Here is a 17,855-nt window from a genome sequence, read left to right as displayed (position 1 = left end):
AAGGATCATTCAGATGCATTAGAAGTTGCTTCTCTGTTGGTAAGTCAGACATGACTTTAGTCATAGTATTTTATTTCCTTAAAAAATATTGCAAACAAATACAGTGAAATGTGAATGCTTTCTAATTCTGAGTAGCAGAATACGAGAACTTGGATACAATATTCTTTGTAATTTTCTGTATCTCTTATATATTTTTTAAAGATCTATTTATTTGAGAGTTGGGGGAGGGGCAGAGGGAGAGAGAGAATCCCAAGCAGGCTTCCCGCTGAGCAAAGAGCCCAACACAGGGATAAATCTCATGACCTTGAGATCAGGGCCTGGGCCAAAACCAAGAGTCAGACGCTTAACTGACTGCACCACCCAGGTGCCCCTGTATCTCTTGTATTTTTAAAGAAGTTTAAAAAGGCCAAAAGGATGACCAACTCATCCATTCCTCAAGATACTTTAAATGTATTTTTGTGTGAAGTCAGAAACCATGAAGGAGCTACACACTAGGACTTCATTTCACCTCTGCCTCTCTAGAAAAACATTGCTCTCTCTTACTGCATTTTGAGGCCATGCAAGTGCAGGATGCCTTAGGGATCAGCCCTGTGAGCTTCCTTTTGAATTTGTTATAGGAAGGTGGTCGATGATCTTATCTACTACTTTCCACTATCCCTTATGAGGACTAATTTATTCTGGAGATATTTTTATGAGCTGACTAACATCCTTTTAGATTGAAGAGGGGCATAAATAAATAAATAAATGAGTATAATATCAAAGGCAATAAATGCAATAAACATTTCTCTGCTGGTGAATAACAGGCTCGTGCCTTCAGAAGGATGAAAGCAACCTTTCCTGAACTCCTACCATGTGCCAAGCACTCTGCTAGAGGCTCTAAATAATTGTCATTTAAATATTAATTGTTACGACATTAGGAAGCAGGTTATGAGGGACAGTGAGTTTAAATAACTTGTCCAAAGTCACAGTGAGTGACTAATCCAGACTAACTTCAAACCATAATAGAATATTTGGGAAGTCGTAGCGTTTCCTGATTATAGAGGGGGTGGAAGAGGCAAAGGAGAGAAGTTCATGTTAACTTATTCAGAATCTATGTCCAGTGCAGCAGTCCTGTGAACCAAAGATTTTTCATTCCAATTGTGAAATGAGGAGACTAAAACTCAGAGAAGTTTTATATATATATCTCAAGATGCTCAAGATGAGGGTGCCTGGGTGGCTCAGTCAGTTAAGCGTCTGCCTTTGGCTCAGGTCATGATCCCACGGTCCTGGGACCGAGTCCCGCATTGGGCTTCCTGCTCAGTAGGAAGCCTGCTTCTCCCTCTGCCCTTCACCCCGCTCTTGTGCTCTCTCTCTCAAATAAATAGAATCTTAAAAAAAAAAAAAAGATGTTCAAGATGACATAACAAATCAATCTATGAGGTAGGTCTATTTCTAGAATAACAGGGAAGGTTCAAGATGAGGATCTTCCATGGAAAATGCATATGCTGGCCTTACTTCCTTTGTCCCCTTGATCTGCCATAGCAAAGTGTCACGGGCTGGGGGCCTTCAGCAGCAGCAATTTATTGTCTCACAGATTTGGACAGTAGAAGTCTGAAGTCAAAGCATTGGCAGGATAGGTTTCTTCCTCTCTCCTTGACTTGTAGATGGCCGGCCTCTCCCTGTGTCTTCACATGCTCTTCCCTCTGTGTGTGCCTATGTCCTAATCTCTTCTTCTTATAAGGGCACCGATTATATAGGGGTAGGGCCCATACTTATGACCCCTTTCTAACGTAATTACCTCTTTGAAGACCCTATCTCCATTATGTGAGGGTGATCTGGCTAAGACATTTGTCACCCCATTGATTGCCAAGCTTTATTCGGCGGATCTGGCTGGCTAGACAGGCGTCCCCCTTCCTCTCTCACCACTCCATGTGCGTCCCTCCCGAAGCTAAGCATTCGGTTGAAGAGGACGACCTTCCCTGATAGAAGAGGACCATTCTTTGGTCAAGGGTATACAAGTAACTGCACTCCCCTGCTAGAACTTCCAAACAAGCTCTCAAGGCCCACTTGTAGGAGAATGTAGGATAGTCAAGCTTCCAAGACTCCTGACACATCCAAATGAGGTGCTGCACATGGCAGTCTGCTTTTCTAAAAAACAATAAACAAAAACAAAAACAAACAAACAAAAACCAGACCCTGTCTCCAAATACAGTCACATTCTTAAGCACTGGGGTTTAGGACTTCAGTATATGAGTGCAAGGGGGACACAATTCAGCTCATAACACCTATCATTCGTGGTTAGGCTCACTCCATGTTACTGAAGAACAGGATGCAGGATGTTTTTAGGAAGCTTCTATGGTCTGGAGAGCTGGTGGTCAAAAAAAAAAAAAAAGGAAAGAAAAAAAAAGAGCCCTAAGTTTAGATCTCTAGAGGAATGATTAGGGCAAAAGCTGCCCTTTTGGTAATGAATAATTCCTTATGAACCAGTCTAATTTCATTTGATTCACGGTGCATCTTGCTTTAGTTATGCTTCTGTTAAAGTGTTCAAACACAGCTAAGAAGAGAGAAACTATTTCTTCTCTGTGTGAACAAAGTCCTCGGACACCCAGATGAAAGTACCTTGTGTTTCCCACCCAAATTTACCACCAGACTTGAAAAGGACAACAAATGTCAGCTCTGGTGGGTGATTCTCTTTGTTATGATTTCCTAAATGGTCTGTTTGGGGAGGGGGAGTGGTCTTCCCAGACCCCATGAACTGACTTATTTTCCTTGGAATAGAAATCTTCCAGGAAATCTCCTCTACTTTGCCCAACCGTCAAGTGATTCAGTTATTATCTGCAGAGGGTAAGGGTTTTTCTGACGAGTGATCTGTATCTGTTTTGAGATCATTCAGGAGGAAAGGAAATCTTGCCCCCACCCATTTTATTTTTAAAAAATCTCCATTTCCAAGGTGCCATGTGGCTCGGGACACTGTTGTTCCTCATTTTTATTGACTTTCTCTCTTGGTGCGTATTGAGCCTCACAGCTTTAATTATCACTTATATACAGATGATATTCAAATTTACACTTCATTTCCAGCCCTTTCAGATGATGTCACCCTTCGCCTCGCCCCAGACTTGGCTCACGTCTTGTCTTGGATGAGCCACAATTTTCTCTGATTGAATATGGATGAGACAGAGGCTTTGCAGTTTAGTTGTAAATAAACTCTACATGCATTGAAGTTAATTTACCTCATTGATATCCCGGTCTTCCAGTTAAGAGCAAGGGTGTTCAGTGACTGACTCCGAATTATCCTCCTTCATTCATCAGAGAACTACCTGGCCAAGGGACTAATCTCCACCAAATATCCCAAAGACATGTGACAGTTTCCATCACTCCTAATTTTGGCCAGAATTCTGGTTATCTCACAGCTGAAATTCTGCCATGATCTTTGGAAAGGCCTCCGCTAAAACCTCCTGTTTATGGTCTACTTGGAATATGGCTGCCCTTTGGCCTTGCTCTGTGTACACAATCCCAGGATACATTTTCCTTCAGGCAGCTGCGTTAGTTTCTTGTGCACTGAATAAAATGTAATTTGTCAAGATCTTGGCCAGATTGTCTGCCTTCACATAAACTAGCTTTTGAAATGACTTAAAATTACGGGCTCGTTTTTCCAAGAGTCGCTTGCTGTTTTGTTTCATCGTGTAGTTGGAGATGTACCAGGCATAGCACCTCAACACTCTATAGAACATGCCATCTTGAACAAAAATGTGTATTTGAAAATACCAGGAGTAAGTATTAGCCTATGAGAGCCTGGCACGTAATAAGCAATAAGCACTCAATAAATACTCAGTGGAATAAAGACTGGGTAAATGAATTTGTAATCCTTTGAACCATTTGTGGTTGTTGCTGCTGTAGTTATTTATAATATATTTTTATCTACCTCTTAGATTATGATGTAACTGTGACGGTGTAATTATTAATTCAACTAGAACATATTAGAAATCTCCATTAACATAAGTGAAGGATATAAAATAGAATGTTTGGAGTTGTCAATTAGCTGATTTGTCTTGTGTTGTTTTTCTTCATTATTTCAGTGCAGCTAACGGTTCATTCAGCACATTTTAATTAAAAACAAACATATGTGGGTCTGCTAAGAACGCGAGTGTCTAGTAGTGCAGTTAGACAGGGATGGCCAATATTTCTAGCAGTGACCATATGATATCTTCCATTCATCTCGGCAATAATCCTCCAAATCTAATTATTGGGAGGATGGCAGCTGGACTCGGTTAGGCTTTTCTTTATTTTTACAGAGATGTGTGTTTTTTTCAGCCCGTTGTGTTGTAGAAAATCAGCTGCTGCCTGAGTCCCTTCCAAGGCTGAAATCCCCCCATCCACAAGCTTTCCTCCAGTTGCTTCCATTGAGACACCACCCATTTGTTCCTGTCCATGTGCCTTCTGGCCTGAAGATGTTCCAAGGAAACATATAGCCTTCTGACAAGATCTCTTTCTCTGTTTGTACAAATATGTTAGGTATATTATTGTGACCTGAAAGTATAACCATGGAGCATGTGTCTCCAGGGGAAGCCTCAGTAACAGATGTGGGATCACCTGCATGAAGCCGCCATGTTCCTCGGTCCCGTCTTTAGCCTTGCAGACTCAGACAGGATTCTATCAGCTTCGTCTCATACTGAGGATGCAGAGGAGAATGTACTCATTTAAAGTGAGAATTATAGCAATTAAAAAAATATTCACTCATATGGAGTGTCCCTCTGGCGTAATAATTGAGAACAAGGACTCTGGAGTCAGACTGCTTGGGGACCAATCCTGTTTGTGCTGCTCACTAGCTATGTGACCTGCACTTCACTGCATGTGGCAGACAGACTTTAGGGTGGCCCCCACGATCTCTGCTCCTAAGAGTCATAACCCTGTGTCATTCCCTGCCCTACACGTGGGGGTAAGACCTGTGATATGCTTCTAACCAATGGAAGCTGGCAAAGGTAATGGGATGTACATGATTATGAATGCACGATTATGTAAGAGCACAGCACCCATCCTGCTAGAGTTTCTCTCTCTCTCCCTCTCTCCCCCTCTCTCTCTGTCCTTGGACTTGTGCTATTGGAGCGCTGAGCTGCCTTATAAAAAGTCCGTACGGTGAAGCCACCGTACAAGAACGACCACGTAGAGAGACCAAATATAAATAGAAAGATTGCCCAAGGAGCTATCGGTCTTCCAGCCCTAGCTTCCAGCTCTTTGGGTGTTTCCAGGCCCTAAACGAGTGTGTGAAGAGGACTTTGAGATGATTCCAGCCCCACCCCCATGCTGATGGCAACGGTGAAGAGGTCCCCGGGAGGACCACCCAGCTGAGCTCAGTCAACTTCTAGAACTGTGGGAGGGAAGAAGAAATGAGGGTTATTGTTTTCAGCCACTGTTTTAAGGTTGCTGGTTGCCGAACAATGGAGAACTTGAAAAGATGCACATACCGAAACTCCTGTGTGTGTGTGTGTGTGTGTGTGTGTGTGTGTGTGATGCAGACACATATTCTGTTTGACATACATGTGTCACACAGCTTGGTAACCGGTGCTAGCAATCCTATTGTCACAGTCACTGTTCTATCACAGACACTTGCCATCCTAGGGTCAGCACACATGGTTTTGGTGATTTTGCAAATCCCAGATCTGTGATGTGTGGTCATTTGTAATTTGCTGAGCCATGAATTTGCATCCTAGGCTTGTGGGCGAGAGCGAGTTTCTCACTGGTGAATGATCCTAGCTGACTACCAGCATAAACAGGGTTTTGTTTTCTGCTAGTCGTGCCTCATGCAATTAATTTTATGATGTAAGTTTTAAAAAAATGCTTTGCTCCCTTGTTAAAACAAAAGGCTCTAAAAAAATATCTTAGTGATAAAAATGAGAAAATAAAGAGGCCTGAGAGATCCTCCCCCCACCCCAGTAACAGGAATTTGAAAGCCTGGAGTGTCAAACGCTTGGCTTATATGACAGCAGTTGGAGGGGGGGCAATTCCCAAACCAGGGAGTGCAAGTGATTGAGCCATTTTGGTGAGAACTCTGATCAGAACAGAGTAGTTTACAAAGTCTTTAGAAACCTCAAGGCGTCATACATATTTTTCAATTAAAATAGACTGCATTTGGGGAGGAAATTATATGCTATTTCTATTCACCAATTTGTGGGATATTTGAAGGTGTAGGGACATATATGTCTTGAATTTCAGCAGAATGTAGTCCCCAAACTTCATATGTGAGAGGCTTGTGCAGCCTTAAGAAAAGTTTAAGTCATGGTCCTTGCCCTTGAGATGCATACAGTTTATCTAGGTGATGGATGTGGAGGCAAGAGGGGAAAAAAGAAGCCAACAAATGACAAGTTAAAGATTATCACTTTCATGCATGGTGGTGAATGTCATCTGTGATAAAGTGGTATAGAGAATAAGGGCTGTTAGTTCAGAGGAGAAAGACCAAGAACTTGAGATCTCTCATAGGATAAAGTCTAAGGTCCTTAGCCTGGCGTTCAAAGCCTTCCATAATCTCTCCCCAAACTTATCTCCAACCTTCTCTCTTAATATCCACCACATAAAACAGCGCTTCCAGTCAAGTTGGCTGATTCATTAAGAAATACACCTGCCTCTAATTTACATCCTCTTAATTTAAAGAGTTTGAAATAAAATGAAAGAGAATTGAGCAGCACACACATACACATAAAATAATTTCAGAATAGCAGGGATTTATGTTGCTTGTCAAGATTTTTTAAACAGAAAACTCCTTAGCAATAGGGAGTGAGAAACCTCTCATCCATGATCTACCCTGCCCCTTCCCCTTGTGGCTGGCTGGCTGGAGCAGAGTCAAGCCCCAAGGTCACCTTGGAAGCTACACATTGAAGATGGCAGAGCCTCTAGCAGCTGGGTCCTGAATGAGTGTGTGGAGGAAGGTCACCTAGCAACCAGGAAGGCCCCTGTCAACTCACACATAAGTAAGAAGTACACCTATTGTGGTTGGCCTTCGAAATTTTGGGCTTGTTTATTACAGCAGCTAACTTCTTGGGCAGTTTGCATCATCTTAACTAATATGGTCAGGTAATATGAAGAAGTAGGAAAAAGCTATCACTACCAGCATCAAAATAGAGGTTACCCACTGCACTAATAAAGGCTAACAGGACAGTTCCCATCAAGAGTATGGATTCTGGCACCAGACTGCAGGACTGGAAGCCATTTCTACCATTTACTGGGTATATAACCTCAGGCAAGGGCATTAGGTGGGGACGTGAAGTTCTCCAGAGAAACAGAACCAATAGGATGTGATATAGAGAAAGAGATTTATTTTAAGCAATCGGCTTATGTGATTGTGGAGGTTTGGCAAGTCCAAAATCTGATGGTGGAGGCTGGCAGGCTGCAGACACAGGAAAGAATTGCAGGTCAAGTTCAAAAGCAGTCTGTTAGTGAATTAGGAAGAGCTAATGCTGCAGATGGAGTCCAAAGGCGGGCTGCTGGCAGAATTTCTTCTTGCTCATGGCGAGGTCAGCCTTTTGTTCTCTTCAGTCTTTCAACTGATTGGATGAGGCCTCCCCAACAGTATGGAGGGCAATCTGCTTTACTCAAAGTCCACTGATTTAAATACGAATCTCATCTAGAAACACCCTCAAAGAAACATCCGGAATAGTGTTTGACCAACTATCTGGGCCCTGTGGCCCAGCCAAGTTGACACATAAAGGTAGCCATCACAGGAAGCTATTCACTCCCTCAGTGCCTCAGTTAACCTCCTCTGTGAAATGGAGATAATAAAAGAATCTATCCTATTGGACGAATCTGAAGACCGAATGAATAAGTGCATGTGTTTAGAATAGTGTCTGCCCATAGTGCTCTTGACTATTATTATTAATAATAATAATTATTATTATTAATTACTATTTTCACGGGCTTCAGCTGTATGCTTCACTCTGACAAAAGAGCTAAGAAAATGGTTAAGCAGGGCCACCAAGTGTAATGGGTGTTCAGTTGGGAACACCACTAACATGAAGAGAGTCTTCATACATGAGAATTCTTCTAGTGTAGAAGGGGAAGACTTGCCTACCGGCCTCTGCAGACTATACTGGCCAGTGCTCCCTTATTAAGGAGCTATCTTCTTTCTTGTTGTTATCCATGAATAAATTTTAATATATTCAAGTTTCCCCATGAACTGTTTATTTACAGTTCATATTAATGCAATCTGATGAAAACATTTACATGACTGGAATCCTTTGCAATCTACGGGAGCATCTCTCCTGCTTTGCTTTTCCTTCACTTCTGGTGAGAAACTTCATTTTTGCTTTACATGTTTTTGAATTAACTGTTTTTGAATGAACTTCTCAGGAATGCAACATCAGCATAAATCAAAAGGCTGAGGTAGAGTAGAATGATTAAGAATCTGGCTCAGAGTTAGCCAGAATTGGGTGTAAAGAAACCTCACCTTCTTCACAAAGGATTATCGTGGGGATTGAGTGGGGAGTCTCAACACCGTATCTGGCACAAGAAACATTCGGCAAATGGGAACTAGGAGGACTCCTTCCATTAGTAATTCTCTACATTGTTGTTACACTGTTCCTCCTCGTGCTGGGAGATGTAGCATCCTGGGACCTGAATGACTGTGTGGAAGAAGTCACCTAGCAGCGAGGATTAGCCCCGTCCATCTATTACATATGCAGAGTAAACTCCTGTTTTCATTAATCTTTTAAATTTGGGGTTTCCTTATTATTGCACCTAGCTTGTTAGGTGCTATGCATCACCCTAACCACTGTGGTCAGTTAATATTGCAAGAAGGCTACCAGTCATTCATGATGCTCTCTTCACCTCTACGGGCTGCAGAGGCCTTGAACTTCTATAGAAAGTGGCTGCAATACAAGAGCTTATTTACTCCTCCTATCCACTACCCAGTGACAATACCTCTCTTTTTATGGAAATGTCCTGCTTCCCCAGGTAGACAATATTGTAGATGTTGATTTCAGGGTGCAAGAAATGTGACTTTTAAAATTTAATTTTGGGGCGCCTGGGTGGTTCAGTTGGTTAAGTGTCTGGCTCTTGATTTTGGCTCAGGTCATGATCTTGGGGTTGTAGGATTGAGCCCCGAATTGGGCTGAGCATGGAGTCTGCTTGAGATGTCCTCTCTGTTTACCTCTGCCCCTCCCCCCATTTGTGCTCTCTCTCAAGTAAATAAATAAATCTTTAATAAAATAAAATAAAATTTCTTTCTTGAGTTTCCATGCTACTGGCACAGCCCAATAGGAATTCTAGTTAATTTGAGGTTTTCCTGATTTCTTTTGGGGTTGCATCTAAGTTCTGGGCTGTGGAGCTGGGCATCTGGTCTTCAATATCATCTGTGCAGACATCCTCATTTCTGCTGGGTATTTCATTGTCAGTTAGTGTGTAGTTTTCGCTCATTCTTGACTGTAAGGCTGCCCACCATTGGTCCCCAGTCTCAGCATTTTCATGCTGCTTATACATATGTGAGAATAAAGAGGCTTGTGTGAGTGTCCAAGGTGTATAGAAATCTGTCTGTGGAGCAATGGGTAGAAGAAGGGACTATGGACCAAAAAAAATCAGTTAATATTTTAAAGATTTATTTATTTATTTGAGAGACAGAGATAGGGTGGGGATATGGGGGGAGGGGCAGAGGGAGTAGGTGAGAAAGAATCGCAAACAGACTCCCCCTTGAGCACAGAGCCCATCACAGGGCTCCATCTCATGACTCTGAGATCATGACCTGAGCCTAAACTAAGAGTCAGACGCTTAACTGACTGAACCACCCAGGTGCTCCAGTTAATATTTTAATATCAAAAATATATAATTCCACCACAAAAAGAAAGGCCCTTGAGGATAGGAACTGTATCCTGACCATATCCTGGCACACTATCCAGCAAATCAAATCTACCTCATTACATTTTTTGCTGCCACCATTCAATGATAAAGAATGGCCAATGGGCCATAGAAACAGAGGGAGAAAAGATCCCAGTCTTTTTTAAAACAGTAACTTAAATAAGGAAAAGCACTGGTATGAGCTGAATTCTGTGTCCCCACCCGTCCCCCATGTCTAGTCCTGGTGGAATAACCAATACTACTTGTTTTCTTCCTGCCATAAACAACTAGACAACCTCACGAAATATATGATACAATTACTTCAGACATTGGACAGCAGGACTATAATCCCTGAGAGAAAGGGAACAAAGCAAGGTGAAAGAACTCCCAGGGAGCTATAAACTGAAAGTTTCTCAGCATCCACAGCTCTCTGGGAGACAACTGAGTGCCACCTAGTCAATGTGGAGAAACCTTTTTTCTATGGCTACTGTAACAAATTGTTATAAATGTAGTGATTTAAAACACCTAAGTTTATTATCTTACAATTCTGTAAGTCAGAAATCTGATACAGATCTCACTGGCTAAAATCAAAGTGTTGGCATGGTGCATTCCTTTCTAGCAGACCTAAGGAAGAATTCACATTTTTGTGTCTTTCACCTTGGTGAGGTCCCCCACTCTCCTTGATTCACGGCCCCCTTTTTCCATCTCCAAAGTCAACAACACTGAGCTGAATCCTCTATCTCTCTGGTTCTCTCTTCTGCTTCCCTCTTTAGTTTTTAAAAACTGTTGGATAAGCCAGTATAATCTTCCTACTTCAAAGTCAGCTGATCAGTAAATTTAATTCCAGCTGCTACTTCAATTCCCCTTTGGCATGTATCCTAACATATTTCCAGGTTCCAGGGATTAAGATGTAGGCATTTCAGGAGGCCTTTATTCAGCATACTACAACCACTGAGGCATTTACTAGAGACCTCAGAAATTGTGCCATAGTTGTGGAGATAAACTAGCTCTAAGGTAATGGATACTCTACATCCAACCTAACAAAGCTTTAAAATAAGCTCAAAAGAATTAAGCTAATCCACAAGTACATTAATACTTGCCAAAACAAATTTCAAAATTCTTTAAAGAAAGACAACACAATCCAGACACAAAACAGTGTGATGTTCATAATTGCAACCAAAAGTTACTAGACATTCAAAGAAGCAGGAAGACAGGAGTCACAACCAAAAGAAAAATTAATCAATAGGAACAGACCCAGAAATGACAGCAATAATAGAATTATCAAACAAGGACTTTTTTTTTTTAAAGATTTTATTTATTTATTTGACAGAGACAGAGACAGCGAGAGCAGGAACACAAGCAGGGGGAGTGGGAGAGGGAGAAGCAGGCTTCCTGCCGAGCAGGGAGCCCGATGTGGGACTCGATCCAGGACCCTGGGATCATGACCTGAGCCGAAGGCAGTCGCTTAACCAACTGAGCCACCCAGGCGCCCTCAAACAAGGACTTTAAAATAGTTCTTATAAATATGTTCAAGAGGAAATGACATGAGGAAAGAAATGCAAACTATTATAAAGAAATGAATAAAATTTCAATGGAACCAAAGGAAATTTTAAAAAGTCAATGGGTAGGCGTAACAAGAGATTGGACACTGCAGAAGAAAAGATCAGTGAACTTGAAGAAATAACAAAAGAAATATATGGAGAAAAAAAAGTCTGAAAAAAATGAAAGAACTTGAGTGACCTACGGGACAAGATCAAGTAGTCGAATATATATGAAAGGGGAGCCCTAGAAAAGGGAGAACAGAAAATCTATTAGAAGAAATAATGGCCAAAGTGACCCCAAATTTAATAACTAAAAACATAGGTCCAAGACACTCAATGAAGACCAAGCAGAAAAAACACAAATAAAAGCACATCACAATACATATAACCAAAATTGCTGAAAACCAGTGATGAAAAAGCTTTTTTTTTAATGAAACACAGCCAATTTTATTCAAATTCCCCAAAATTTATAAACTGTTAATTGTTCCTAAAATGTAGGTCACCCTTTATATAATGGTTTTATTATTTCATCTTTATTTTATAGTTTTTTCATCTTGTCTTTATACAGTTCTTCAGTAGAAGCCAGAGTCCTGAGTTGCCCAGTTAGGAGCTAATTTGGAATCAATCTTGGCATCCAGCCTTGCATTTCTAATCAAATTTACAATCCATCTTTCAGCTTCTTCTGGAGTCATGTTCAGTTTGTCTGCCAACATATTAATGCTGATACACTAGTAGATGCGACCAAAAGTCTCAAATATGAGGAGACGAGCGTTTTCAATGAAATCCTCAAGACAAGCCACCAAGAAGAAGTCATTCACAAGTACTGATTCACATTCCCTCAGCTTTTTCTGAGCCCCATCAAAGTCAAAGTTAACATATAAGCATTCAACAAATTCTGTAATTGGGTCTTTATATGTGTAAGACTCCTGTTGAATAACTTTAACAAGATCTTTTAGCACCTGTCGGCGTTTCCGAACATCTTTGTTTGTTATGACGGCTGTAGTCAAATAGCGCAGAATATGTGGACACATTGTCTGAATTGCATTAAGATACTGTGGCTGGTAAAGGAAGAGATCAATTATGTTATCACGCCCTTTGGGGTGGTTGAAGAAAACAAACAGAGACCAATGGATGAGCCATGTTCGCTGCTGAAGAGACTGAAGTGGAGAACTCACAGAATTAGTATCTATGGTCTCTTTTAACCTTGTAAGGTCTTCCATAGCTGCATCCCAATTCTGCATTAAGATTTCAGAGGCCAATTTTCCCCAGAGTGAACTCAAAGCATTTCTATCTGTTGCTGGAACCAACACTCTAAAGAAGTAAAGATATTCTGTGGCTCCAGAGTAATTCCCACATTCATATTGAAATTTCACATACCTTTAGAGTGTATCTAAATATTCCTGCCTAAAACCATGCTTGTCCGCCAGGTAGTCAAACAGCATCTGACCATCTCTGGTTGACTGCATCTGCCTTGTAGTTTCTGGATCTTCAAACATCTTCACAATTGGTTCTGTTTCTGCCTGAAGCTGTTTCAGTTGTGCAAAAACTGTGGTTCTTTTTTCTCTCAAAGCATGCGGAATATCATCAGAATAAAGGTTTTTGTATACATCCATAGTAGAGTCTACCATGTTGGTATCACTAAGGACATCCAATTTCCTTTGTAATAATTCTTTTTCATTATATATCTCTTTTATGGAGAGAAACTCAAGCAACGGAAAGACTAGATGCTGATCCAAAAAGTGCGCGATGCAAGTAGTCAAGTCGTATTCCACCATCTTGCCAAGTAAAAAGGGCTGAAAAAGTTCTTAGAAGAAGCCAGAGAAAAAAAGACATTTTATAAACAGGGGACACAGACAAGGATATTCAGACTTCTTGTCAGGGACAATGCAAGTCAGAAGAAAAGGAGAATGCACTGTCACAGTGCTGGAAGGGAAAAAAAACGTCAAAGTAGAATTCTATATCTAGAAAAAATATCCTTCAAAAATGAAAGCAAAATAAGACTTTTCATCTAGGAGACCTATACCATAAGGAATGTTTAAGTAAGCTTTTCAGGTGGAGGCAAATGATACCAGTTGGAAACCTGGATCTACGTAGAAGGGAAGAACATTGACATGGTGACTGTGTGTGTAAAGATAAAATATATGTTTCCCTAACTTAAAATCTTCTTTTAAAGAGAATGGAATGTTTAAGGCAAAAATAATAACAATGTATTATGGGGTTTATTATGCATGTAGAAGTAAGATGTATGGCACAAAGTGCATTAAGGACCCAAAGGGAGAAATGGAAGCATACTATTATAAGGTTCTTAGGTTATACATTATAAGATATATCATGATTTGAAAGTAGACTGCGATGTTAAAGATACATATTGTGAACTCTATACCCCACTCCACCAAAAAAACAAACCAGTAGGTATTGATAATAAGCTAATACAGAGAAAATAGAATGTAAAAATACTAAATCCAAAAGAAAGCCATGAAAGAGGGGGAAAATAGCAGATAACCCAGTAAAAAAAAAAAATAGTTAAGACAGTAGACTTAAATCCAACCATATCAGTAACTACATTAAATAAAAACACTTTAATTAAAAGTCAGAGATTGTCAGACAGGATAAGAAAGCAAGACCCCAATTAAACATTGCCTCAAAGAGATCTAATTTAAATATAAAAAAGGTTAAAATAAAGGAATGGAAAAAGATATACTATACAATATTAATAACAGGAAATCTGAAGTGGCTCTATTAATATCAGACAAGGGGAACGAACTTCAGGATAAAGAATATAACCAAAGAAAAAGAGGGACGCTTCACAATGATGCAAGATCAATTCATTAAGACATCACAATTGTGTATTCAACTAAATGTGTATTCACAAAACTTCAAAATACACAGAGCAAACACTGAAAGAACTGAGAAAGATTTCAAAATCTACAGTTATGTGTGATTTTGAAACTAAACATGGTGGGGTGTTTTTTGTTTGTTTGTTTTCTGTCAACAAATGGTGATAGGAAAACTGCATAGCCACATGCAAAAGAATGGAGTTGGACCTGACACCACGTACAAAAATTAACTCGAAATGGATCAAAAACCTAAATATGAGTTGAAGTTATAGAACTTTAAAGGACAGAGAAAAAACTTCACAACACTGGATTTGCATTGGTTTTATAGATATGACACCTAGACCACAGGTAACCAAAGAAAATTAGATAAAGTGGTCTACATCAAAATGTAAAACTTCTGTGCATGAAAGGATACTATCAACAGAGCAAAAAGGCAACCTACAAAATGGGAGAAAATACTTGTAAATTATACATCTGATCAGGGACTGATAACCAGAATATAGAAAAGAAGTCTTACAACTCAACAGTAAAAAAACAAACAACTCGATTAAAAATGAGCCAAGAACTTAGACAAACATTCCTCCAAAGAACATATACAAATGGTCAATAATCCATGAAAAGATGCTCAACATCACTAATTACCAGGGAAACCCAAGTCAAAACCACAACGAGATACCACTTCACACCCATTAGCATGGCCATTTAAACAACAACAACAACAAAAACAGAAAATAACAGATATTGGTGAAGATGTGGAGAAACTGGAACCACCACGCATTGCCAGAGGGAACATAAAATGGTATAGCTGCTGTGGAAAACATATGATGATTCCTCCAGTAATTAAACACAGAATTACCCTGTGATCCAGCAATTCCACCGGAGAATGGAAAGCAGGGACTTGCACAGATATTTGTACACCGTGTTCATAGTGTTATTCACGAAAGCCTGAGGTGGAAGCAACCTCAGCATCCATCGCTAGATAGGAGTAAACAAAATGTGATAAATGTGGTACATACAGCAGAATAGTATCGAATCTTTTAAAAAGAGGGAAATTCTGACATATGCTCCAATGTGAACAAGGCTTGAAGATATCATGGTGAGCGACATAAGCCCGTTTGGAAGGAACACACCCTCTGATTCCACTAATGGGAGGACTAATCACGTTCATGGAATTAGGAAGTAGAATGGTGGTTTTCAGGGACCAGGAAGTAGAACGGTGGTTTTCAGGGACAGAGAGGAAGGGCAGGGGGAATGGGGAGTTAAGTTAGTGTTTAGGGGTACGGAGTTTCAGTTTGGGAAGATGAAAAAGTTCTGGAGAGGGATAGTGGTGCTGATTGCACGACACTATGACTCTACTAATGCCCATTAAAGCGTAGGCTCTCAAATGTTTAAGATGGGAAATTTTATACTCTGGGTGTGTGTGTGTGTATGTGTGTGTATGTGTGTTACTATAATAAACAAAGAAGAGAAGGGAGGAGGAGAAGGAGAGAGTTAAAGCATTTGAACAGAAAGCCTCCATATGTTTTTGACTGAGATGATTAAATTTCTTTTTTTTTTTTTTTTTTTTTCTGTTTTTCCACATCAGAAGGAAATTCTTATATTGCAGTCTGGCCCAGTTCCCCAGCTCTGCTCTAGGAGAACTCCCCGGTGCTAGAAAGCTCTGGCCAAGTGGGCCTGTGGGTCCGTATGCTGGCATGGGAACACGTTTTTTTCTGACTTCCCAGTTTAATTTAGGGGACGGCACTTCACAAAGTGCTTAAACAGGAAGGAGAAATTACCGACACTGTTATTTTCTTTTACAACAGCTTCAAGATTCAAGCTAAAGCTCCCATTATCCTTCTCCCTCCATTCCTCTAAAAATACTCATTTCCCTATTTGATTCAATGGAGAAGGGAACTTGGGCTGGTTCTGCAGGTGCAGATGGAGACCTGGGTTCCTGGTCCTCATGGGCTCTTGCAGTGGTAAGTCACCCTGTCCTCCAGGGGCCTCTTGTTCAGCCATGGGTGCTCCTAGTGGATTCAAGTGTTAGGTAAATCCCAGACTTGAATAGGGACTTCCTTTCTGAATGATTGGATAAAGGGCTATTTTACCCAATAATTAGTAGACCCTGTGGATATTTAATTCAACTTGGTAACAGTTCAAAGCTGATGCCAAAAGGGTGCCTTTAATAGAGCAATAGAACACAGGCATTGAGATAATAATTTTTTAAAACAGGAATAACATGGGGCATCTGGGTGGCTCAGTCGGTTAAGTGTCTGACTTCAGCTCAGGTCATGATCTCAGATTCCTGGGATCAAGCCCCCTGTGGGGCTCCCTGCTCAACAGGGAGTCTGCTTCGCCCTCTCCTTCTGCCCCTCAACCCCCCCCCCACACACACACGTGCTCTCTCTCTCAAATAAATAAATAAAATCTTTTTTAAAAATAGGAATAACATCTAAATAAAATATGAAAAAATTTAAAAATGGGAATAATCTTAATAACAACAATATTGGCTAACATTTGGGGTACTTTTCATATACTGATTTACTTAATCCTCACAATAAGGCAAGTTTTATGACTGTCCCATTTCACAGATGAGGAAACTCAGCCACAGAGCAGCGAGGTAACTTTCCCCAACCCTAAATTTGAATTCCTATCTCTTGACACCTGCTTTCACCATGGGATGTCTCACTGAAAGGCAAACTAGTTAGAGGCTTGCTCTGTGTTGCTGTATTTACTATTCAAGTCATTTTGCTAGCAAGCCATGGGAAACCAACTCAAATTTGCTGAAGTAAGTATGGGCATTTGTCGGTGGTATAACCAAGACCATAGGGTATAGCCAGTTTCAGGCACAGCTGTATCCAAGTGACCAAATGGCAGTTATCTATCTGTCTCTCTCTCACACACACACACATACTTTTTCCACCTCTAGAGTCTGTTTACCCCTCTGCTGACAAAGTTAAAATGACTAGCATCAAGCCTACATCCAAAAGTTTAAATTCTAGTAGAAAGACAGAGCTTGTTTTCCCCCTCAGGAGTCCCAGCATGAATCCTGGGATTGCGTCTTAGAGGCCTATCTTGAGTCACCTAATATCCCTAAACCAATCACTGTGGTCAAGTGGAAGGAAAACTTGCATTGGCCTGACCTGATCCAATTGCCCATCTTCATGTCTGGGGGTTAGGGAGGGGCTTGGCTCCACCTTAAACTGTGTGAACCAAGAGTGAGAAAGGCCAATTGAGATGCTATTATCCAAAGAAAGAGGGTGTGCACGGAGGGCAGACAAAAGTAACATTCACTATTGCTGCCTGGAGGGCAGCCAACGATAGACCCAGACTACTATCGGATTTCAAGCTGGAGTGTAGGGAATCCCCATTTCGTTGGATTGGATGTCCAGTAGCCTGTTTTTTCCCTACATAGCTTGCTGACCAAAGTTCTTTCAAAGATTCTAACAGCTTTGAATTCATGACTCATGGGTCACTTAAGAAACTGAGTCACTGCCATATTTCTACTTCCATTTTGACATTCATTCAACAGATACTGATGGAGCCCTAGCTGTATGGAAGGATCTTGAGAGACAAAAGTGGATAGTGTCAGGGCCCTCCCTTTCATTCCAGCCAGGGCTGATGTCCATGGCCATTTGCCGTGGGTTTGCTTGACTTTGTAAATCACAAGAAGCTTTTGCATTGAACGTTGGATTTTCCT

General features: G+C 40.7%; 1 long non-coding RNA gene and 1 pseudogene across 2 annotated transcripts in view; both read right to left on the bottom strand.

Moving 5' to 3' along the window:
- LOC135361641 (uncharacterized) overlaps window positions 1-17,855 on the bottom strand; it is a 42,406-nt gene that overhangs the window by 5,847 nt on the left and 18,704 nt on the right. The window lies entirely within an intron of this gene.
- LOC123862481 (eukaryotic translation initiation factor 3 subunit E-like) lies at window positions 11,771-13,126 on the bottom strand (annotated as a pseudogene). Its single transcript, XR_010405298.1, has one exon. The product of XR_010405298.1 is annotated as a eukaryotic translation initiation factor 3 subunit E-like (transcript).

This window comes from Mirounga angustirostris, unplaced genomic scaffold (assembly GCF_029215605.1).
Source record: "Mirounga angustirostris isolate CCGP_5_RB_7025 unplaced genomic scaffold, mMirAng1.0.hap1 SCAF_9, whole genome shotgun sequence".
NCBI classification, from domain to species: Eukaryota; Metazoa; Chordata; class Mammalia; order Carnivora; family Phocidae; genus Mirounga; species Mirounga angustirostris.
The sequence above is the reverse complement of the archived record's forward strand: the minus strand, read 5'-3'. Positions and strand labels throughout refer to the sequence as shown.